The sequence below is a fragment of the Portunus trituberculatus genome, chromosome 46, assembly GCF_017591435.1.
Source record: "Portunus trituberculatus isolate SZX2019 chromosome 46, ASM1759143v1, whole genome shotgun sequence".
Classification (NCBI taxonomy): Eukaryota; Metazoa; Arthropoda; class Malacostraca; order Decapoda; family Portunidae; genus Portunus; species Portunus trituberculatus.
In genome coordinates this window covers 26,822,886-26,847,807 of record NC_059300.1, presented here as the reverse complement: position 1 = coordinate 26,847,807, position 24,922 = coordinate 26,822,886, and the positions used below count along the sequence as shown (strand labels likewise).

The following is a 24,922-nucleotide window of genomic DNA, read 5'->3' as shown; positions in this document are numbered from 1 at the left end:
TTGAGCTACCGGGCGTGTGTGTGTGTTGTAATTACCTAGTAGTTTTACAGGGCTTTACGCTCGTGTGGCCCCGTCTCCATATCTACACTTATCCAATTTTTCTTTTAAGCTATGCACACTCTTTGCTGACACCACTTCCTCACTCAAACTGTTCCAAGTCTCAACACATCTTTTTAACATCTCTCAAACATTTTCCCTTCCTCAGTTTTTTACTATGCGATCTTGTGCTTCAAATGTCATTCTTCTCTCAGGATCAGCTTCTCATTATCCACTTAATCCATTCCGTTAATCAATTTATAAACTTGTATCAGATCCCCTCTCTCCCTTCTCTGTTCTAGACTTGGTAGATCCATAGCCTTGAGTCTCTCATCATATGTCATCCCTTCAAATTCTGGAACCATTCTTGTAGCCATTTTTGTAGTCTCTCCAACTTCCTTATGTGTGTCTTTTTAAGGGGGGTCCACACAACTCCTGCATATTCCAATCTGGGTCTTATTATAGTACTTATTAATTTCTTCATCATTTCCTTGTCCATGTAGTGAAATGCTAATCCAATATTAGCAAATTATATGTCTGAAAATCCAATCAATATGGCTTACCGATTGATTGATTTCCTCCATAGTCACTCACAAGTCCTATTCCTATTTTACTTTCTCTAGGTGTGTGTGTGTGTGTGTGTGTGTGTGTACTTCACCACGGTCTCCTGCTGGTCATCCAGCCAGTCTTCCCCATTACCCTTCGGGTAGGACTGAGACCACAACACACTCCACAACCCCTCGAGTTACATCCCGTACCTATTTACTGCTAGGTGAACAGAGGCTACACATTAAAAGGCTTGCCCATTTGCCTCGCCGCGCCGGAATTCGAACCCGGCTCTCGATTGTGAGTCGAGCGTGCTAACCACTACACTACCACGGCCTTCTCATACTGGCCTGATGGATGTGACGTCACGCGGCTGTGACGTCAGTGCGAGTAGGCCATCCGCGTCTACTGGGTGTGTTGGGACTGTTTTGGAACTCCGCCGTGGTCTTGTTTTAAGTGGTTTTGGTGCACTCACTAGGCCTTCTGCCATGCCTTACAAGTGTTGCGTTCCTTTATGTAAAGGGAATTACAAAAGTGGGCCAAAGGTGTGCTTATTTTCATTCCAAAAAGAAGAGAAGCTTGTGCGGGCTTAGCTTCATGCTATCAGGCAAGCAGACTCCACCCCAACCATAAACACCAAGTTAAGTAAACTAAACCAATGTTTATTGTATACAACTAGTATAATTTTATCCACATTATAATACAGGGTGTAACACGAGTTTCTGCGAATACTTCTAGAGGTGAAAGTACAAGTTTGTTTAGTCGTGGGGTGAAATTCAAGTGCATGTGGCGGGGTGACTGTTACACCGGCTGGGCCGGTCGGGTGTTTTATGTTATAGAAACACTATATCAACTTACTCCACTTTACTGTAAGTGTGTGGCATTTTGTATATATTTTCTTCCTTTGGAAAATCACAGCACAATCAAAATTTATTTACCGTCACCGTCTTAACGTGAAATTTCAAACAGCTAATTTTCTGCTAGATAGCCTCACTACCGCCTTCCTGCCAGGGAGGTGGGTAGCCATTTATTTTATTTGTCACTAATTACAGACATGTTAACATTGTGTAATGTTTACCGGTAAATTCCTAATCTGTAATACCACTTGTCTGATCATGGGATACTGTAACACCCACAAATTTGCAGAAATGATTGAATAACCCACTACTTTTCACCATCGAACAAACTGCATAACTCGCTATCATTTCTACAAGTTTTGGGGTATAGCAATATTCTGCAATGAGACGAGTAGTATTGACTGAGAGGTAATTTACAGATAAATCTGACACCGTGTTAGAATGTCTGTAATTACTGACAAATAAAGTAATAGGCTATACGGGGACACCTTGCCTGCCTGAGGGAGGCTAGCAGCAGATCAGCTGTTCGGAATTTCACACCAAGATTGACGGTAAATAAATCTCGATGGTACTGCATGATTTTGACAGACAAAAAATCTCTGTTGAAAGTACCACACACTTACAGTAAGGTGGACATGGTGTTTCTACGAAATAAAACAATCGCCCGTACCAGCCACACTTAAATTTCACCCCACGACTAAACAAAGCCTCAAAAGTCATATGAGTATAGAACATTTTTTACTTAGAATAACTTGTTCTTTCGCCTCCTAGAAGTATTCGCAGAAACTCGTGTTACACCCTGTATAATGATGTGATATCAGTTTATGATATATTTAGTGTAGGTGAACATAAGGAACCTTGGCTACTCGAGTACTACCTTAGGTTTGGTTAGGATAGGTAAGGGTAGGTTATGGTAGGTTAGGTTAGGTAATGAAACAAATGTATTGATCAACATAAATGTTTTGAAATCAAGAACAGCTTTTATGCCAATTAATTGTTGGTAAGATAAACAGAGAAAGGTGGGCAATAACCTAACCCTAGCCTGCCCTAACCTATCTTAACCTAACCCATCTAAAGGGATCTAAAGAGGGTGTTTTAGCTTGCTGGTTTAAAGGGTGTTTTAGCTTGCTGGTCTAAAGGGGTTTAGCTTGTTGGTCTAAAGGAGTGTTTTCAGCTTGTTGGTCTGAAGGGGTTGTTTTAGCTTGCTGGTCTAAAGGGTATGTTTATCTTGCTGGTCTAAAGGGATGTTTATCTTGCTGGTCTAAAGGGATGTTTATCTTGCTGGTCTAAAGGGATGTTTATCTTGCTGGTCTAAAGGGATGTTTATCTTGCTGGTCTAAAGGGGATGTTTATCTTGCTGGTCTAAAGGGATGTTTATCTTGCTGGTCTAAAGGGATGTTTTAGCTTGCTGGTCTAAAGGGTGTGGTTTTAACATGCTGGTCTAAAGGATGTGTATTATAATATATATATATATATATATATATATATATATATATATATATATATATATATATATATATATATATATATATATAAACGTTATCACCACAGGTGTTGGTGTATAGGGTTTATGCTATTATTTAGCTGACTGTACTAAAATTTTTGAAATTAATAAAAAAAATCCAAGTAAAATATATGGTTCAGGTAAAATAATGCAAAATATCATCATCATACGTTTATATTGTAAGACAAAAGAAAAAGATCATCGATAAAAACATAGAAATGATAGAACATTTATGGGAAAAGAGATGAGCAGAGCGGCGCGGCGATGGCCTACTTGTGCTGACGTCACATCTCTGATCCCTCAGGCCTGTACAAGAAGGCCGTGACACTACGCGGTGTGTGTGTGTGTGTGTGTGTGTGTTATGCCAAACCATGCCGTGCATGCATGCATGTGTGCGACACATTAATAGCTGCCAAGTCACTGACGCTCCCTTCACTGTTGTTGCACTGCCCTGCCAGTTGGCCACTAGAGTACTGTAAGCACTCACTCTCTGTGCCAATGACCTGACTCTACGTGAGAACAGCCTCCCCCAAGACCCCACCCACACCGATGCACACCTGCTCTCTGTAGGTAGAGGTACAGATGGGTAGGTCAGTGACTGGTCACTGTTCAGTGTTTTATCTCGTGTTTCCTAGCATTGCCAGTGACTGGAGAGTGGTTTTCTGGAATTTCCTTTCACGGCACACAAAGCCAAGAGCTGGAATGGGCGTGGTACACCATTATTGCTTGAATAAAGGTAAAATTATTTTTGTTTATTAACTCAACGGGATAAGCGAGGATTACCAGCTCCTGTTTTTCAGTGTGGTATGATCCCACAAGAAAGGTTATGATACAAATTTACAATTATATTCATTTTATCTATCAGTATCAATGTTCATAGATGTTACATATTTGTCATGTGTGATGCCTTGTTTGAAGAAGTAGACAACTATCACTTCTACCGTCGCCGCACAACACCTGCTTCACGGCACAGTGCTCGAAAAATCATTGCTATATACTATAGACTCAACATTTTATGAATCAAACGACAAAATATGTGCATTATACAGTACATAATCCTTGTTTATTATTATTATTATTATTATTATTACTATTACTATTATAACTTATTATTATTATTATTATTATTATTATTATTATTATCATCATCATCATTACTATTACTATTATTATTAGTCGTATAAGTAATACGTATTAGTAAAAGTAGACTATAGAATCCTTGGTAAGTACGTACCTGAAAAGCCTTGCACGTCTTTAAAAAAAAATAAAGGTTGCCCTTTATTATGTATTCTTATGTTATGATGTTTGTATTTCTAACTGAGATATTTCAAATGTTTGAGATGCTTCATTCACTGGTCACATGAAAGTCGCAGCAGCAGCAGCAGAAATGGAAATCAGTAAATTGGCACTGACTAGCAGTCGGCAGACCAGGCAGGCAGAGCCTTCTCGCCAAAGTCATGGCGGACCCGGAATGGCTCGTGTGTTTTGCGTGTCTCTGTGCTTCTGAAAGTGCAAACACTTCATCCATATCTTCCTGGCGTTCTCTCCACGTCCTCAAGATGGTATGTAGCTTGAAAGAATTGGTAGGAAAGCTATGTGTGTGCTGTTTACTCTGGCTGAGGTATGTTAGAATATGGTGGTGGTGCTGGTAGTGGTGGTTCACTTGTCTGTGTTGCCGCTGCTGTTACGTTGCGGTTCATATGAGAGAGGACAGTGCCACATGGTCCATGAAGCTGGCTAAACTGAAGCTAAGCGCTCATGCAGAGGACCATTCGTGTCTCTCAAATTAATTAATTGGAATTTTCTCTTTGTGATAGGCGGAGGGGAGATGTAAAGAGGCCCACGGGTTCTCGAAGCCTTGAGGTCCCGCCATGTGTTACTGCTAAATTTAGGACCAAGAGAGGGAGAGTGTGAGTTTAAAGGATCAAACTGTAGAATTTATTTTATTCCCAGTTCTCATCCATATTGAAATTCCAAAGCTTTAGTATTTTGTCAAGACTTTACACATTTAAACCAGCGAGTTATTGCCGTGGCCTCATTTCATAATCATTCTGGACTACGCTTAAGGGATAACCCAGACTTTCAGACAGTCTAGCTAAGACAGGCAGGGTACAACCTAATAAAGCACTACTCTCCTCATGAAAACTTGAAAGACGTTACAGCATTCATGGGAAGACAAAGGGGTACTTGCTTGGAGAGATTGATTGTGTGGATGGCTTGGCTGTGTAGCAGACTGACGCAGGTCTGCTGAAGAAAGGAGGGTAGGAGGAACTATGCATACATAAGGCATGGTATTTCTTCTAGCAGTTGAAGATTCAGAGGGCGCCATAAGCGGGTCAGTAGGCACACCACAATTTGAGTGGCGTTTGTTTGACACTGCCCTCTTTTATAGTGATACTGTCATTGTGCCAGTCAGACAGACTCACCATTTTAACAAAACCATGAAAAGATTGTTAAAACTGAGACTGAATATTCAGATTCAGTGACTGTACATTGGGTGTTTGCTTCAACATGGGATGCTTACATTTTTTTTTCCATTTTTATTATATAATGCCCCTTGTTTTGTTTTTTTAATTAATGCATATTTCTTTGATGTCAAGGAGATTTAAAAAAAAAACTTTGTACTGCCTTACACTCCACTCATTTTGACATCATAAATCATACTGTAGGATGCTTCTATAAAGTTGGAGTACCGGTACTTTTTGTCACATCTTGATAATTTTCTTTTGAATGGATCAAAAGAAAAGTAGGAACATATAGATAGAGAGATTGGTAAAAGTGAAGAATAGCATTCCCCCTTCCTCCACCAACCACCCCACCAGCCCCAGCAAACTTGGGGGGGCTGTGGGGAATTGGGGGTTTTGGGGGGGGGAGCCATAAGAGGTAAGATATGGCAATCCAAAAAAATCTAAGGACAAAAGCCTAACCTAATGTAACCTATTCCCCCCTACAACACTAACCTAACCCTAACATAAACCTAACCTAACGTAACCTAACCACCCCCCCCTACACTCCTACAACATTAACCTAACCCTAACATAAACCTAACCTAATCGGGGGGGGCTGTGCCCCCCTGGATCCCCCTACAACACTAACCTAACCCTAACATAAACCTAACCTAATGTAACCTAACCACCCCCCTACACTCCTACAACATTAACCTAACCCTAAGATAAACCTAACCTAACCGGGGGGGGCTGTGCTCCCCCGGACCCCCCTACAACACTAACCTAACCCTAACATAAACCTAACCTAATGTAACCTAGCCTAGCCGGGGGGCTGTGCCCCCGGACTCCCCCCTACAACACTAACTGGTTCTCTTATAGCTTCACACAATATGCCCTACCTCTACCAATACCGCTCCTCACAATACTTTAACGAAAGGATGAAGGTCCTGGCTGGTCCTCTTCTCGATTGTACACTGACTTGCATCGCAGGAGCGATGATTTCCCAGTAATCAAATTCACAACCATTACAACTAATGTCACTGGTGGCCATGGCTGAACTGCGCACACAGATGTTTCTGTGCACCTGTCTGCCCACCTATGCCCTGCCTACGAATACATATAGCAAATTCCCATTGGCGCAGCTAGTGGTGTTAAGAGGTGGTGGCACGTTATTGGACAAAAGAACTATAGACACAATAAGAATCCTATTCAGCAGTTACCCACAAACCCCAGCTAGAAACAAATGCAAGTCAGTGTACTGCTCATTTCCGAGTGTGATGGGCCTCTGTGGCTTGCCACAGCTTGCTGGACTTAGAGAAAACTCGCCGAACACCGCACATTTGAAGGCTTGTGTACGACACACTAAGGCCGTCCCCACATTAAAAACATCACAGACATGTTGTGTAGTAAGTACTCTACCACTTTCCATGTTTTTTTTAGTGATATGAAAAGAGATGCTGTTATTCACTTATACCGAGAGATTTTAAAAGAATCAAGTCTCGATGTTGCAGAGTTTTAAAACCTTCTGATTTATATATAAATCAGATGTTTTATTTATTCAAGTCAGTTTTTTTTCTCTTGGATTATTGTTTTTTCCTCAATTGTTGTTTGTTTGCATTGATGATTTGTTTAAGTAATATGAGGCCATTTTCTTGTGCTGAACTTTGCCAATGTTTCATGGAATCATGGTTGAATATACATTATCCAACATAAGTTATTACATGAAAATCATAATGAGGACCAATAGTTTAATCAGATCTGTTTTGTTAATGAAGCAGTTCTCACCCTTTTTCTCAATAAGAACTTCATGAGCTATAAGACTATCTATACTGAACCCCCAGTAATGTAATGTCAAACAATGTTAATTTAGTGACTAGCACTAACTCATTATATAATGGTACCACAAAGGATGTTATAAGATCAACCATCTAAGAATTATCCCTTGAAATCTTGTGAACCACCAGGAATTTGCAAAACTAGATTGAGAATTCCCTGCATTAAAGTGTAAATAACTTATACTTTGTAGTAAAAAAAAGAAAATAATAATCTCATTGAACTTTATGATTACATGTATTGTTATCAACAAAAAGACCTTATTTCTTTAGGCATGTTAATATTTTTTTATAAGAGATGGCAGTGATTCACTAGTGCCTGAATTGCTGCAGGATCAGTACACTCAGTACAGGACACGTACACTCCATACTGCTTCACATTTTCTTCCTTCTTGATTACCGTATGTGTGTGTGTGTGTGTGTGTGTGTGTGTGTGTGTGTGTGTGTGTGTGTGTGTGTGTGTGTGTGTGTGTGTGTGTGTGTGTGTGTGTGTGTGTGTGTGTGTGTGTGTGTGTGTGTGTTTACCTAGTTGTATTGTACAAGGTTCGAGCGGGGCTCATAGTGTTCTGTCTCCATGTTTCAATTTCTCCAGTGTTTTCTTTAAAGTTATGCACTTTATGTGCTATAACAACTTCATCACTTAATGCATTCCACTTTTCCACCGCTCTATGTGGAAAAATGTATTTTCCAATATCCTTCACACACTGCCTCATCCTAATCTTCTTTACATGTCCACTTGTCCTTCTATCTTCTTCTGTCACCAGCACCAGGTCTTCCTTGTTTATCTTTTCAATGCCATTGATTATCTTGTACATTGTTATTAGGACTCCTTGTTCTCTTCTATCTTGTAAGGTTGGCAGTCCCATTTCCTTCAGCCTTTCTTCATATGTTAGATCTTTTAGTTCTGCCACCATCTTTGTAGCAATCTTCTGAATCCGTTCTAACCTTATGTGTTTTTTAGAGCTCGGAGACCACACGACTGCTTAGTATTCCAGATTTGGATGTATCATGCTCGTGATAATTCTTTTCATCATATCTTTGTCCAAGAATTGAAATGCCACTCTTATATTAGTCAACACTTTATTTGCTAATCCAAATATCTTATGTGTTTTTCGGGCTTCAGATTTTCCTGTATAATCACTCCCAGACTTTTTTCCTCTTTAGTCTTCAATATTTGTACCTCTCCTATCAGGTAGTTCCGTACTGGTCTTCTCTTACTCTTTCCAAGTTCCCTTACATGACATTTCTGGGCATTGAACTCCAATTTCCACTTTTTAGTTCACTCATAGATTTTGTTTATATTTTCCGGTAACAGCAAACAGTCCTCCTGGGTTTTGCTTACTCTTAGCAGCTTTGCATCATCAGCAAACAAATTAATATAAGTGTTTACCCCATCATGAATGTCATTTACATAAATCTGGAACGTAATGGGGGCTAACACTGACCCTTGTGGCACTCCACTTGTTACTTTACCCCAAGATGAGTACGTATGTATCTCTGATCACAGTTCTCATCTCTCTGTCCTTCAAATAATCCCTTATCCAGTCAAACAAAGTTCCTCTCTCAGTCCTCCTATGTTCTCTAGTTTCTAAAGTAGTCTTTTGTGAGAGACTTTATCAAAAGCCTTTGTTTTTTTATGTCCAGGTATACTGTGTCCACTCATCCATCTCTGCTTTCCATTCCTTCTATTATTCTTGAGTAGAAACTTAATAAGTTCAACACACATGACTGTCCTGTCCTGAACCCAAATTGTCTGTTTGATATAACTTGTTCTTCTTCCAGATGTTTAACCCATTTTCATTGATAACTTTTTCACACAACTTCCCCATAACACTTGTAAGTGACACAGGTCTGTAATTTAATAGCTCAGTGTGTGTGTTTACCTAGTTGTATTTACCTAGTTGTAGTTTTACAAGGCCTGGGCTTTATGCTCGTGTGGCCCCGTCTCCATATTTACACTTATCCAATCTTACTTTAAAAGTATGCACACTCGTTTCAGACACTACTTCATTCAAACTGTTCCACGTCTCAATACATCTTTGCGGGAAACTATATTTTTTAACATCTCTCTAACATCTTCCCTTTCTCAGCTTTTTACTATGCAATCTTGTGCTTCGAATGTCATATTCTTCTCTCAAGATCAGTTTCTCATTATCCACTTGGTCCATTCCATTTATCAATTTGTAAACTTGTATCAGATCCCCCCCTCTCCCTTCTTTGTTCCAGGGTTGGTAGATCCATAGCCTTTAGTCTCTCCTCATATGTCATCCCTTCAAATTCTGGAACCATTCTTGTAGCCATTTTTTGTAGTCTCTCCAACTTCCTTATGTATTTCTTTTTATGAGGGGTCCACACTACTCTGCATATTCCAATCTGGGTCTTATTATAGTACTTATCAATTTCTTCATCATTTCTTTGTCCACGTAGTGAAATGCTACTCCAATATTCCTTAGCAAATTATATGTGTGTGTTTCACTGTTTGATCTGCTGCAGTCTCTGACGAGACAGCCAGATGTTACTCTACGGAACGAGCTCAGAGCTCATCATTTCCGATCTTCGGATAGGCCTGAGACCAGGCACACACCACACACCGGAACAACAAGGTCACAACTCCTCGATTTACATCCCGTACCTACTCACTGCTAGGTGAACAGGGGCTACACGTGGAAGGAGACACACCCAAATATCTCCACCCGGCCGGGGAATCGAACCCCGGTCCTCTGGCTTGTGAAGCCAGCGCTCTAACCACTGAGCTACCGGGTGTGTGTGTGTGTGTGTGTGTGTGTGTGTGTGTGTGAGGTGTTTTGTGTGCATGAAGAAAGAGTGAGTACAGTGGCAGAAGTGATATGATGTGAATTTGGGGTTAAAAAGAAAAATGCATGGTGGTGAGCAACTGAAATTAATAAAGTCAGGAAAGAAAAGAGGAAAGCATATAGGAAATAAAAAAAAAAAAAAAAATTCAGGAGAATGTATTGCTGGAAAGGAAAGATGGGGAGGGGGAAGTGGGGACAGAAGAAGAATAGATGGGTGATAAGAAGGGAGCTTCAGTAAGAGGGTAAAGTCACTGGGGCTTGACCCAGGCGCAAGATGGACTTTTGTGGTTACTGAGCGCTACGTCTATTATAGAAGTTCTTTATAGAAGAGGAAATGACAGACGCGGCAAGGGAGGCCGGCACCAGACCAGGGGGAGCCAAGCAGAGCGCATTACTACCGAGCACGCAAGAGCAGAGGACCGCCAATGCCATGGACGAGGGCGACGCACCCACACGGAAGTGGCGGCCAAATCTTTTCGTCTTCAGTGCAAACAACAAACACCGTGAAGCAGGAAGAGTGAAGTACGTGATAGTAGGAGGGGAAAGGATGACACATAGAGAGGATGGGGTGAGAAGTACTTCCGTATAGCGGAGGGACCTACAGTTTTACGTGGGTTCCGAACCACGGATAGTAGTAGAATTGGTGATTTGGGGTTGTAGGATATGTTTTAACTTTATTAGCGAGGTTGGTGAGGGGGGTTATGAATATTTTATTTGTGATTAAATGCATGTGATGAATGGATATTGGTGTTTGGTGGTGTCCGCCGGGAGTGGTCCGGTCCTGGAGTATCAGCCTGTTCTGGGGATATCAACCTGCTATGGATATAAGTAAAGGATTAAAAATGTCAATTGGATGGAGATGGTTTGTTTTGTGAGGGTGGATGACGTGACGGCGAGATGACCGAACAGTTCCGCGTCCTCTGTGGAGGTGATGAAAATGTTCCCGCGTTTTGTGCGTTCACAGTACCTTCCATCAGTACTGGCCCCTCCATAACAGACGCGGGGGGGTGCCGCTGCCGGAACGTCATGTAGACGGCCGGGGGGCCCCATTGCCGCGCCGTCAGAGGGAGGGGTGCGGTTGTTCTCGTCATTCGCCCAGCATTGGCCGCTCCCAACTACCTCTGTGGAGGTGATGAAAATGTTCCCGCATTTTGTGCGTTCACAGTACCTTCCATCAGTACTGGCCGCTCCGCAGTAACAGACACAGGGGGTGCCACTACCGGAACGTCATGCAGACGGCCGGGGGCCCCATGCCGTGCCGTCACTGGGAGGAGCGGTAATGCTGTCCCCGACCCTTGGAGGTGGTCCGGTGCCCCCTTAAAGCCTAGGCTGCGAGACGGAAAAATAATGCATAAAAACAAAAAGATGAATACAAAGCCATAAGACAAAAATATGAAAACACCACTAGGCGTTGGCACGCGGGCCCACTCCGTAGGAAGGGGCATGTGATGGGGTGTGGGTGATGCCACTCTGACACCTGGAGTGGTACTGTTAGTAGTAAAGATAAGTGAGAGGAGAGTGTGAAGGAAGTGAAAGGAGGATGGATGGAGAGAAAATAAAATAAGGTTTGTTAGTGAAGAAGTGATAGGGAGGATGGATAGGAGTAGGAGTTAGTTAATAAGAGGGAGTGAAAGAAAGGTGAGATGAGAGATGATGAAAGAGGGGAAGAGGAGTCCGTTATCTGTAGATAGGATCAGGAGGTTCATCTGTGGGGTCAAGGAGGGTGGTGTGGGGTAGACGTCTGTGTGGTCGTGGAAGGTTTTTCAGGAAGTTGTATGTGTCTGTGTGTCTGTCTGGAAACGTGTTTAGTTGTTTGTTTATTCTGTTGTAGAGTGTGATGTTTAGTGGTAGGATGTTGGACTCCTCATGAAGAGATGAAGAGGTCCGGAAGTCGAACCACTTCGTTCCAAGTGCGAAACGAACTGCTCGGTTCTGGACCTTTGTAGTTTTGAAGATTGGAAGGGGCTGAGAGAGACAAGGCAAGAGGGCAGTATGTTATTAGAGGAAGAATAAAAGCTTTATAAAGGTGAAGTTTCAGCTTAGAAGTACTGTCGCGAAAACGTTCCAAGTTGCTCAGGGCCCCTGAGGCAGTGGCGACTTTTTTACTTATATGGGTATGAAATCTAAGGTGATTGTCGATGGTGAGGCCAAGGACAATGTTGACTTTGCTTATTGGGATGGGTACAGGGTTTGGAAAGTTTTATAAAGTGAAATTTGGCGGGGCTGTTTGGATTTGGTGTTAAAGTAGGTAACCTTAGATTTTTCTGGATGGGAGTGAATGCGCCATTCTAGCTCCCATAAGCTTGTGGTTGTTAACTCTTCTTGAATTTTGTCAGTAAGGCGATCTAACGTTCTGGCGCGCGCCAATTGTGTTACATCGTCTGCATATTGAATTGTTAAGGAATCATTGTGGGTGGGACGGGGTAGGTCGGCGGTATACATGTTGTAGAGGGTGGGAGAGAGACGGAGCCTTGTGGGACTCCGGCCTGGGGGGAGAAATAAGCGGAGAAGACGCCCTGGTGTCTGATTCTAGTTTCTCGCTCGTCCAAGAAACTGCACAGGATTTTTGGGTTAGGGGGGGTAGATCAAAGTTATTGCAAATTTTGTATTTTAATCCTGTGAGCCAGACTGTATCGAAAGCTTTTTTCACGTCTTTTGTCACTAGTGCAGATTTATAATAGGGCGAGTTTCCATCTAAATACGTGATAATACTGTTAAGGGCGTCTTCGGTTGAAGCATTACTACGAAAGCCGAATTGCTGGGGACCCAGCAATTCGTTGCTTTCGAGGTATGATCTTAACCTTTGATTAATTAACCGCTCGAAAGATTTACCGAGTATTTCCAGCAAGCTTATGGGGCGATAATTTTCAGGAGATGTAAATTTTTGCCGGGCTTCGGGATGAGTGTTATGTTAGAAATTTTGAATGGTTTTGGGAAGTACCCGGAGGAAAGGGAGGCGTTGAAAATTTTTGTGAGACTGGTTATAATTTCTGGGGAAGATTTTTATCATTGGCCAGGTTATACCTGTTGGCCCGGGTGCCCGTTTTGGGGTGTGCCTGAGCATCTTGGAGACATCCTCCTCCTCAAAGGGTGTTGTGAGATAGTGGTTTGGATCTAAGCGTGTTAGCTGTGGTGTGTTGTGAGGCAGCGTATTTTCTAAGTGTTGTTGTACGTGTGTTGTGATGTTGTTGATGTGTTCGACACTGGGCCCGTAGGCAGGGAGAGGGTGAGGATGGAAGATGTTTTGCCAGTGTGTTTTGAATGTGTCGGCTACCTGGGCTGGGTCAGAGATGCGCACGCCGTCCACTAGGAGATACTCGAATCTCTCCGCTGGCATCCCTCAGCCTGTGCACCATGTGCCAGAACTGAATGGGGTTTTGGCAGCGGGCTCCGTCCAAACGGGAGACCATAGTTCTCCAGTGGGCGCTGTGGTCATCTAGCAAGCTGTTTATGATGTGTCTGCGGAGGATGTGTGTGTCTCTGTGGTTTTGAAAAAAGCGTGTTTTGTAACAGATTTGTAGTCTCTGTGTTCTGATAGAGGGTCTGAAGTCAATGTGGATTTTGTGGTGTTTTTTTGGGATGTGTCTGTCGGCTGATGTTATGATGTCGTTGTGAAGTCGCTCAAGGGCCCTGTCTATCTGTGTGTGTGGTAGGCCCTCGAGATGTGGTGTTTGATGTATGTCTGCAAGTGTTTCCTTGAAATGTTCCCAGTTAGTGGATCGGTAATCAGGGATGGGGTGGGAAGGAATAGAGATGGGGTTGGAGGATATTTTAAGGATGAGGGAACGTGGTCTGAGCCACAGGGTGGTCCGTGGGAGATGTGGTGATGGAAGGGTAAGGACTGGCGGTTGGAGAGGATGAGGTCGGGTCTGCCAGATCCATGATTGGTGAAGCAGGTAGGAAAATCTGGGCCAAGGAACCGGAGGCGTTTGAGTTGTGTGAGCATGAGGAGTTCTTGTCCGTGTCTGTTGTTGCTGTTGTGACGAAAGGCTGTGTGTGTGGCGTTGAGGTCAGCTAAAACGTAGACTGGTATGTTTGTGTTGTTGAAAAGGTTAGTTAAACTGTTCAGAGGAAGTCCAGTGTTTGGTCTTGCATATGTTGTGGCAACTAGGAATTGCCCGTGCTGAGTGTGAATTTTGGTTGCAAGGAAGTGTTCTGATGGCCAGTCGGTTATGTGTACGTGTTTTATGTTGTTTTTAACCATGACGGCTACGCCGTCATAAGGCGTTCCTATCGTGTATCGTGTATTGTAGCCGTAATGTTTGAGGGGTTTAGGAGGAAGACCAGTGTGGTTGAGGAGAACAATGTCTGGATCGGTAGATAGGATGGCTTCTGAGATAAGGTGTCTGTTATTCCAGAAGACGCGACAGTTTAATTGCATAATTGTTATCATATTTCTTTATATGTTTTTCCTTCCTCTTAACGCGGTACGTGTAGAGGAGGGAGGGTTGGGGTGGAACAAGGAGGTGTCGCTTTGTATCAAGGGTTGTTTTTTTTGTGGTGTTGGTGTTGTTAGTGGTGGTGTTGTTAGTGGCGGTGGCGTTGTTGTTGGTGGTGGTGTTTGTGGAGTTGCTGTTAGTGTCGGTGTTTGGAGCAGGTTCCGGTGGAGAGGGCTTCTGGGGCTGCGGTTCCCCAGATGTCTCTTCGGCAATAAGGAGGGCCGGTGGTGAGCTCGGACTGGTGTCACCAGAGGAGGAAGAATCCTGTGGTAGGAATGATGTGGTTGGAGGAGTTTTTTCCATTTGTTCTGTGTATTTTTGTTGGTAATGTTGTTTGTTGTTTTCTATGTACTGTTGTGGGAAAGATATTGTGGGGCAGCCGTTATGTTTTAAGAGAGAGTTCATTAGGTCTGTTTGTTTTTGTAGGTCCCCAAGAGAGAGGTGAATAGAGTATTTAATGATTGTTTCTGCTAGTAAGAGTTTTTCCGTGTTGGGTTGTGTTTGTGTAGGTGCTGTAGTGGCTGGTGCGGCAGAGGTGGTTGGTGTGGTAATTTGGGCGTAAGATACTGTGTTTGTGGCTGGTGTAGAGGAGTTTTGTTGTTTTTGCTGTTCCCGTTTAATCTGGCATTTAAATGAAACGGCTGTGTGATCACCGTCGCAGTTAATACATTTTAGTGTAGGTGCTTGGCAGTTCTTATAATCGTGGCCCTTAGCTGCGCACTTAGAGCACGATTGTTCCTGTTCCTTGCACTGGTTTGTCCGGTGAGTGTATTGGTAGCATTTGTAGCATTGTGTAACAGGTAGGTATTCCTCTATGTTTATGTTGTAGTGTGGGATGATCTGGGAGAAGGCTTTGATACCCTTGTTTTTTGTGTTTTCTGCTTCTTGTTTGTTGTTGAGTCTGAGTTTGATCATGTGTGCCTTGGGGATTATTTTTATGTCTGCGATTTTTATGTTGTTTTGTCTTCGATTTCATCTCTTAGAGTTTCGACACTCATTTGGAGGATGTAATCGTCGACACGGCGGGCAAGGATGGTTTTGGCAGATATTTGGTCTTGAGACTCAACGAGCTCAAAACCAAGGGCTTGAAGTTTTCCGGTGGCAGCGCTGGTGGTGTGTTTGTCCCGGTCTGCTTCGCTGGCAACACCTACGATGATATAGGGTCCAGACTTGAAGCATTTCGTATGAGGTACCTGTGTTTGAGAGAAGAAGACATTACTAAGTTCGGCAGGAAGGTTGTTAGTCTTTATACGATACCGTATGGTGCGATCCGGGGGGCGTTCGTTCCTCATCCTTCGGTCATGGGTGAGGAATCTGTTGGTGAAAAAAGGGATGGATTATCCTAGGGAGACCTATAACAGTCTAAGACTGTTACCTATCGCCCTAATGTCCTGTATCCCAAGGGGGATCCTGAGCTCTTTGAAGTGTCCCTAACTGTCTAACCCGAAGGGAGGGCTGGCACGCTACCAAGGAATCTCTAGGCCGCTCTGGCCAACCTAGAAACCCCTGGCTGGCTAGGAGTGCGGAAAGCGGGCTTGCCTAAGGCCCGATCCTGGCTCCGGTCGCCGGTGCGAAAAGAGGAAAGGTATGAGGGGAAGAGGGACAGTGGTGGCAAAATTGTCTCCTGGGTAGGGCGAGTTACCACAGCCTTCCAGCGTTACCCTTAGGTGAACTTGCAATGTCGCACAATAAACTTTTTTCGTTTTGAATTACCTGAAATTCTAAATAAACTGGGTAAGTCACGCTATAGTAGCAGCATATGGTTGACACCCCCCTACAGTGTAAACAAACAGCCTGATATCGTCACCACTAGTGCGGTGCAGGAGTGTCGCGACAGAAAACCTGTCATTGTATGGTAAACCATGTTAGTTTTGAAATATTCAAACTTAGGAATTATCCTTTCGTCGTTATTGTGTCTGCTTTGGCGAAATTGTTTGTTGGAACATCTCGTATATATTTAATAAATGCATCGTGAGTGTGGGAGCGTTGGGGGTTCGGGAATGGTGGCAATACATCACAACATGTGGCGGGGTCGCGTCAGGTGTTTAGCCTGGGAGGATTGGGCAGCTGACGGTGGGTATGGAAGGCATGATCATACTTCATAGGATCACTTCTATAGTATGATTGCCAAGTTCCCTGACCGAAACTTGGTGTAACTTCATGCCACGATGACGAGGCTGAGTGTCCGTCCCTGAGCGGGAAGCTGCCCCTTGGATCATCCAGGGGCTTGAGGACTGTCCATTCCTTGAGAAGGGTGTGGTGGGTCGGGCACAGGCTGAGTGGTGTGAAAACTACTATAGTGATCTTGTTTTTGTAATAGGCTGTAATGGCCGCCTCTCGGAAAGGGAGGATTATAATGCTATTGTTATGAAGTATCGTTTTACCAGCGCAGTCTATACTTTTTACCTCTTGTAAGTTAGGAATCGTGATTGTGTAATCTACTACTGCTTGGTGGCCTTTGTGTCTCACAGGTGAGATGCTGTCTACATCCCTTCAACACTGCTGCCAGGTGCAGGGTAATTATCTTGTTTTACGGTAATTTGAGCACTATCAGGGTAACATTTATTTCATTTTAGGATCTTATTTCATCACCGTATATACTATGGTAATATATATATATATATATATATATATATATATATATATATATATATATATTTTTTTTTTTTACATACACGCTTATAAATGATTTTTGAAAAGTAGATTTTTAACAAACTGGGTAATTTGAAAGCAAACAGCGTAATGTTAAGGGTGAATTTAAGCTACGACCTGGCAGCACTGCTTGAACTTTATTTCTTTCCTGAGAGACAAGAAGAACATGTCTGTCACTGCAATACATTTCTCCAGTTACTCCCACTCCATTCACAACCATTCAGACACCAAATGATACAATAGTTGTATACTCTTAAGACATGCAATGTGATAACATTGATAAAAAAAAAAAAAAAAAAAAAAAATTCATGCACGGTTTGCATCCCAGTAGTATGAAGTGTGTACTACTTTGCACTATCAGTTCTTTATAGTTTTAAACCCAAGAGGGAACAACAGTTTTCCTCCTCTCCTCTCTATGGAATATGTTTTGAACCGCTCAACACACATATCGCATATTATATATGTGACATAGTATGTACATGTAAACCAGAGCCCTCTGATTGAATTGGTCTGAGTCAAAACAATCAATCATCAATCTATTGACCACATCCGCGTGCTCATCACTCAGAAGGATAGTCTACGTTGGTGGGAGGCCGCAGCTCCTACATTATGGATGCTTTCACAGGAACGTTTTTCACATATCCGGCACGTATGCCGAACGGCTTAGTATTACATTGTCTTATGGACGTATTCACACGAGGCCGGACCGGCAGTCTTGCCATTCCGGCAACAGCACCTTGGAACACTGACAGCAAGACCGCAACGGCAGGAATGCCGCACAACGGTTTCGGTGATCACGTGTTGTTATGGGCGGCTGCGGGCGCTTTCACGCATCCGGTGTTTCCCGCGTGCGGCAAGGGGTATTTCTTTGTAAAATATTGAAGAAAACAGATATTTTTAATTTTCTAAGAAAATTTGTTGATTTTATTGGCAAAATATGAAAGAAAACATATCTTTCGTTTTCTGACTAAATTTGAGTTTCTTAGCAGGGTTGGAGTAATTTGCAATAGGGGCAGCAATGGGTGCTACTTTAGCGTGAGGTCTACCGCCATATGTGGCCTACCCAGGTGCAGCCTGAGGTCTACCGCCTGCCCGCGTCCCTCCGGGACCCTCCCCGCGTAACAGAGGAGGAGAATTTAAGCCTGTGTTACGTTGCCCTCTAAAGGGCTATCAACTACACGGTCTGTTCGTACAGGAAATGAATTTAACCATTAAACGGACATGAGCAACAAATTGCACTGCAACCTGAGCCTTTGTGAAATATTATAATTAATATTTCTTTGTATTAGATATATCAATGTCCACAGTAACGACTCTAACAGGAAAATTTACCAGTACTGTAACTGACTGATTCAACATGTGCCGAGAGGTGTGTACAGCCATAGTTTCTCATCAACGACGAGGAAAGATGGTAGGAACAACAGATAACTCCATCCAAATTGATGAGGCAAGATTTGCTGGTCGACGGAAGTACAACTGATGAAGGATGCTGAATGGAGACAACGCTCCTCTCTCCGAGAACAGTGACGCAGAACAAGAAAACAAAAGAAACCATGGGCGTAGAATTGATGGGCCTTGGGTTTTTGGTCTTAAGCAAGGCTCAGACTGTCGGTACTTTTGAGTGGAATGGCGTGACCGAAACACTCTAATCCCTATTATTGAAAGGGAGTGTGCATATGGTTCGGTGATTCATTCAGACGAGTGGCCTGCTTATAGCAAGCTAGATGCCATGGGATACCAGCATTTTACAGTGAACCACCAGCAACATTTTGTGGATCCAGTGACAGGAGAACACACACAGGCAATTGAACGATCGTAGTTGGACGCTAAAACGGTGATTGTGAAGAGAATTTTACCTTTCTTCCTTATCTATTTAAGTCATTCCCAGGATATGTACAAATTAAGTGTTTATTGCTAAAATAAATGTATAGAAATGTGTGATATCCATTAGGGAGGGATAATGCAGCAGTAGACCTCAAACGCTATCTATAGTGCTAACGGGAGGTAGATCTCACGCTATAGTGTGGTAGACCTCACGCTAAAGTAGCACCTAGCAATGACTCTGTGAAGTGGTATACACTGCGGTAGCAAGAGTGGGTGGCTCTGTGTTGTTTGCAGAGGATGAGAGGAAGTAGAGAGTGCAGCAACAGGAGGAGTGGCCTCCCGGTGTGGCAGCAACAGCTGTATACTGACTTAATGTAGTTCCCAGTAGTACGAGGAAACAATTCATGACTGAAAACTTGAATTGTCGCATAATGAAGCTTTTTCGTTTTGAATTACCCGAAATTCGATATAAGCTGGGTAGATCACATGGCAGTCAGCCTAATGCAGTGGTGATTCCTCCATCCTCTTCAGCTACCCTCTTGTTCTAATCCATTCCTCTTCACCAATTATTTCTGCAATTTGTGCTACCAGCTGTCTCCTTTCTTCTTCATATCTGGCACATTGAACTGTCATATGCTGTACTGTTTCGCCTTGAACAATAACTTGCTTCCCCAGTCCCCTACATGCCATGTGCACTCTATCCTCCCTGGCTTTTGTTTTCTACTATACCATTTTAGTGTAGATTTGTTCTCCATTCCTGATCTCCACTTCCTCCAACCATTATCTTCTTTCCTTTTGCATATGTCTACTCTCCAGTCAATCCCAGTCTTGTATGTTCTCCTTTTTCTTCCATATGTTTATCTCCTCCATACTGATCTAGGTCTCTTCTTTGAGAGGACTTTCTTTGCCCATCTTTCATCATCCAGCCTTTCTTAATATATGACATTTCCCCTTTGACAATTCTTTCTCTGTTGGCTCCTAATAACCACCGACCTATCATGTCTTGCACCTTATCTAGTTCGTGGATGTCCCTCTCTGTAAATCTTATTAGTTGAGTACCATATAGGCAGTGTGGGACTGCTATATCACCTTCCACAGACTCCTGCCCACCTCATATTTATTGATTACTCTGTTTCCTATTAAGGATCATCCTGAAGCTCTCCTTGCCTTGCCTTCATTTCTTTTTCTTTTTCTTTCCTTACCTATGCCTTATTAACCCACTCCCCCTTCCACCACTTCTAGTATATACTAGTTTCCCATTACCGCACTTGTCACCACTAGTGCTGGGCAGGAGTGTCGTGACTGAAAATCTGTCAGATTGTATGGTAAACCATGTTAATTTTGAAATGTCCAGTTAGAAATGATCTTTTCATCGGTATTGTCTACTTTATCGAAATTATTTGTTGGATCATTTTATATATAATTGATAAAATATCGTGAGTGTGGGAGCTGTATGTACTGTACATACTATAATGAAATTTTTTGCTGGATAGGGAAGCCTATTTGTAGAGAGGATCGCTGAGGAGAGAGAGGATAGTGACAGAGAAAACTCAGAATCAGGGGCATCGGACACCTTACTTTATTAGCTAGGTAAGCCTAAGAAGCCTCAAAAGTACATAGAAATTGAAGAGAGGACAGCCGGGTCACAGGACAGGTATAGCACGGTGTCTGGGCTCAGTCTCGGTCAGTATTGTTAGGAACCATTATGTTAAACTATTATACGAAAGGTTATTAGAAAAATGTTTATTCAAAAGAATCATTTTTGATCGTAATCCATTGCTTCATCAATAGCGAGATGTAAAGTAGATACCGTAGAGCACCGATGTGCGCACAACTTGCAAGCAGGCAGGACCGGCGAACGCAACTTTTACTCGACCACTCATTGCTTGAGTGTATAGCAGCAGCAGCAGTAGTATGTTGTGCACAGCACACCGCACTAGTGTGAAATTAAGCAGCCTGATCGGATATCGTTCCCACTGTATAGTGCGGGGCAGGAATGTCACCACAGAAAGCGTGTCAGGTCTAATGGTAAACCATGTTAGTTTTGAAATATTCAAACTTTGACATGAGGTTTTCATCATTATTGTGTCTGCTTTGGCGAAATTGTTTGTTGGAACATTTCGTATATAGTTAATAAATGCATCGTGAGTGTGGGAGCGTTGCGGGTTCGGGAATGGTGGCAATACATCACAACATGTGGCGGGGCCGCGTCAGGTGTTTAGCCTGGGAGGATTGGGCAGCTGACGGTGGGTATGGAAGGCATGATCATACTTCATAGGATCACTTCTATAGTATGATTGCCAAGTTCCCTGACCGAAACTTGGTGTAACTTCATGCTACGATGACGAGGCTGAGTGTCCGTCCCTGAGCGGGAAGCTGCCCTTTGGATCATCCAGGGGCTTGAGGACTGTCCATTCCCTGAGAAGGGTGTGGTGGGTCGGGCACAGGCTGAGTGGTGTGAAAACTACTATAGTGATCTTGTTTTTGTAATAGGCTGTAATGGCCGCCTCTCGGAAAGGGAGGATTATAATGCTATTGCTATGAAGTATCGTTTTACCAGCGCAGTCTATACTTTTTACCTCTTGTAAGTTAGGAATCGTGATTGTGTAATCTACTACTGCTTGGTGGCCTTTGTGTCTCACAGGTGAGATGCTGTCTACATCCCTTCAACACTGCTGCCAGGTGCAGGGTAATTATCTTGTTTTACGGTAATTTGAGCACTATCAGGGTAACATTATTTCATTTTAGGATATTATTTCATCACCGTATATACTATGGTAATATATATATATATATAAATTTTTTTTTTTTTTTACATACACGCTTATAAATGATTTTTGAAAAGTAGATTTTTAACAAACTGGGTAATTTGAAAGCAAACAGCGTAATGTTAAGGGTGAATTTAAGCTACGACCTGGCAGCACTGCTTGAACTTTATTTCTTTCCTGAGAGACAAGAAGAACATGTCTGTCACTGCAATACATTTCTCCAGTTACTCCCACTCCATTCACAACCATTCAGACACCAAATGATACAATAGTTTATACGTATACTCTTAGGACATGCAATGTGATAACATTGATAAAAAAAAAAAAAAAAAATTCATGCACGGTTTGCATCCCAGTAGTATGAAGTGTGTACTACTTTGCACTATCAGTTCTTTATAGTTTTAAACCCAAGAGGAACAACAGTTTTCCTCCTCTCCTCTCTATGGAATATGTTTTGAACCGCTCAACACACATATCGCATATTATATATGTGACATAGTATGTACATGTAAACCAGAGCCCTCTGATTGAATTGGTCTGAGTCAAAACAATCATCAATCTATTGACCACATCCGCGTGCTCATCACTCAGAAGGATAGTCTACGTTGGTGGGAGGCCGCAGCTCCTACATTATGGATGCTTTCACAGGAACGTTTTTCACATATCCGGCACGTATGCCGAACGGCTTAGTATTACATTGTCTTATGGACGTATTCACACGAGGCCGGACCGGCAGTCTTGCCATTCCGGCAACAGCACCTTGGAACACTGACAGCAAGACCGCAACGGCAGGAATGCCGCACAACGGTTTCGGTGATCACGTGTTGTTATGGGCGGCTGCGGGCGCTTTCACGCATCCGGTGTTTCCCGCGTGCGGCAAGGGGTATTTCTTTGTAAAATATTGAAGAAAACAGATATTTTTAATTTTCTAAGAAAATTTGTTGATTTTATTGGCAAAATATGAAAGAAAACATATCTTTCGTTTTCTGACTAAATTTGAGTTTCTTAGCAGGGTTGGAGTAATTTGCAATAGGGGCAGCAATGGGTGCTACTTTAGCGTGAGGTCTACCGCCATATGTGGCCTACCCAGGTGCAGCCTGAGGTCTACCGCCTGCCCGCGTCCCTCCGGGACCCTCCCCGCGTAACAGAGGAGGAGAATTTAAGCCTGTGTTACGTTGCCCTCTAAAGGGCTATCAACTACACGGTCTGTTCGTACAGGAAATGAATTTAACCATTAAACGGACATGAGCAACAAATTGCACTGCAACCTGAGCCTTTGTGAAATATTATAATTAATATTTCTTTGTATTAGATATATCAATGTCCACAGTAACGACTCTAACAGGAAAATTTACCAGTACTGTAACTGACTGATTCAACATGTGCCGAGAGGTGTGTACAGCCATAGTTTCTCATCAACGACGAGGAAAGATGGTAGGAACAACAGATAACTCCATCCAAATTGATGAGGCAAGATTTGCTGGTCGACGGAAGTACAACTGATGAAGGATGCTGAATGGAGACAACGCTCCTCTCTCCGAGAACAGTGACGCAGAACAAGAAAACAAAAGAAACCATGGGCGTAGAATTGATGGGCCTTGGGTTTTTGGTCTTAAGCAAGGCTCAGACTGTCGGTACTTTTGAGTGGAATGGCGTGACCGAAACACTCTAATCCCTATTATTGAAAGGAGTGTGCATATGGTTCGGTGATTCATTCAGACGAGTGGCCTGCTTATAGCAAGCTAGATGCCATGGGATACCAGCATTTTACAGTGAACCACCAGCAACATTTTGTGGATCCAGTGACAGGAGAACACACACAGGCAATTGAACGATCGTAGTTGGACGCTAAAACGGTGATTGTGAAGAGAATTTTTACCTTTCTTCCTTATCTATTTAAGTCATTCCCAGGATATGTACAAATTAAGTGTTTATTGCTAAAATAAATGTATAGAAATGTGTGATATCCATTAGGGAGGGATAATGCAGCAGTAGACCTCAAACGCTATCTATAGTGCTAACGGGAGGTAGATCTCACGCTATAGTGTGGTAGACCTCACGCTAAAGTAGCACCTAGCAATGACTCTGTGAAGTGGTATACACTGCGGTAGCAAGAGTGGGTGGCTCTGTGTTGTTTGCAGAGGATGAGAGGAAGTAGAGAGTGCAGCAACAGGAGGAGTGGCCTCCCGGTGTGGCAGCAACAGCTGTATACTGACTTAATGTAGTTCCCAGTAGTACGAGGAAACAATTCATGACTGAAAACTTGAATTGTCGCATAATGAAGCTTTTTCGTTTTGAATTACCCGAAATTCGATATAAGCTGGGTAGATCACATGGCAGTCAGCCTAATGCAGTGGTGATTCCTCCATCCTCTTCAGCTACCCTCTTGTTCTAATCCATTCCTCTTCACCAATTATTTCTGCAATTTGTGCTACCAGCTGTCTCCTTTCTTCTTCATATCTGGCACATTGAACTGTCATATGCTGTACTGTTTCGCCTTGAACAATAACTTGCTTCCCCAGTCCCCTACATGCCATGTGCACTCTATCCTCCCTGGCTTTTGTTTTCTACTATACCATTTTAGTGTAGATTTGTTCTCCATTCCTGATCTCCACTTCCTCCAACCATTATCTTCTTTCCTTTTGCATATGTCTACTCTCCAGTCAATCCCAGTCTTGTATGTTCTCCTTTTTCTTCCATATGTTTATCTCCTCCATACTGATCTAGGTCTCTTCTTTGAGAGGACTTTCTTTGCCCATCTTTCATCATCCAGCCTTTCTTAATATATGACATTTCCCCTTTGACAATTCTTTCTCTGTTGGCTCCTAATAACCACCGACCTATCATGTCTTGCACCTTATCTAGTTCGTGGATGTCCCTCTCTGTAAATCTTATTAGTTGAGTACCATATAGGCAGTGTGGGACTGCTATATCACCTTCCACAGACTCCTGCCCACCTCATATTTATTGATTACTCTGTTTCCCCTATTAAGGATCATCCCTGAAGCTCTCCTTGCCTTGCCTTCATTTCTTTTTCTTTTTCTTTCCTTACCTATGCCTTATTAACCCACTCCCCCTTCCACCACTTCTAGTATATACTAGTTTCCCATTACCGCACTTGTCACCACTAGTGCTGGGCAGGAGTGTCGTGACTGAAAATCTGTCAGATTGTATGGTAAACCATGTTAATTTTGAAATGTCCAG

General features: G+C 42.8%; 2 non-coding genes across 2 annotated transcripts; both read left to right on the top strand.

Annotated features, from left to right (window-relative positions):
• Positions 1 to 16,562: 16,562 nt before the first annotated feature.
• On the top strand, positions 16,563 to 16,758 carry LOC123520376. Its single transcript, XR_006679247.1, has one exon. It is a non-coding gene; the product is annotated as a small nucleolar RNA U3 (small nucleolar RNA).
• A 4,453-nt stretch (positions 16,759 to 21,211) lies between these two features.
• LOC123520372 lies at positions 21,212 to 21,407 on the top strand. The gene has a single exon (XR_006679244.1). It is a non-coding gene; the product is annotated as a small nucleolar RNA U3 (small nucleolar RNA).
• The last annotated feature ends 3,515 nt before the right edge of the window (positions 21,408 to 24,922 follow it).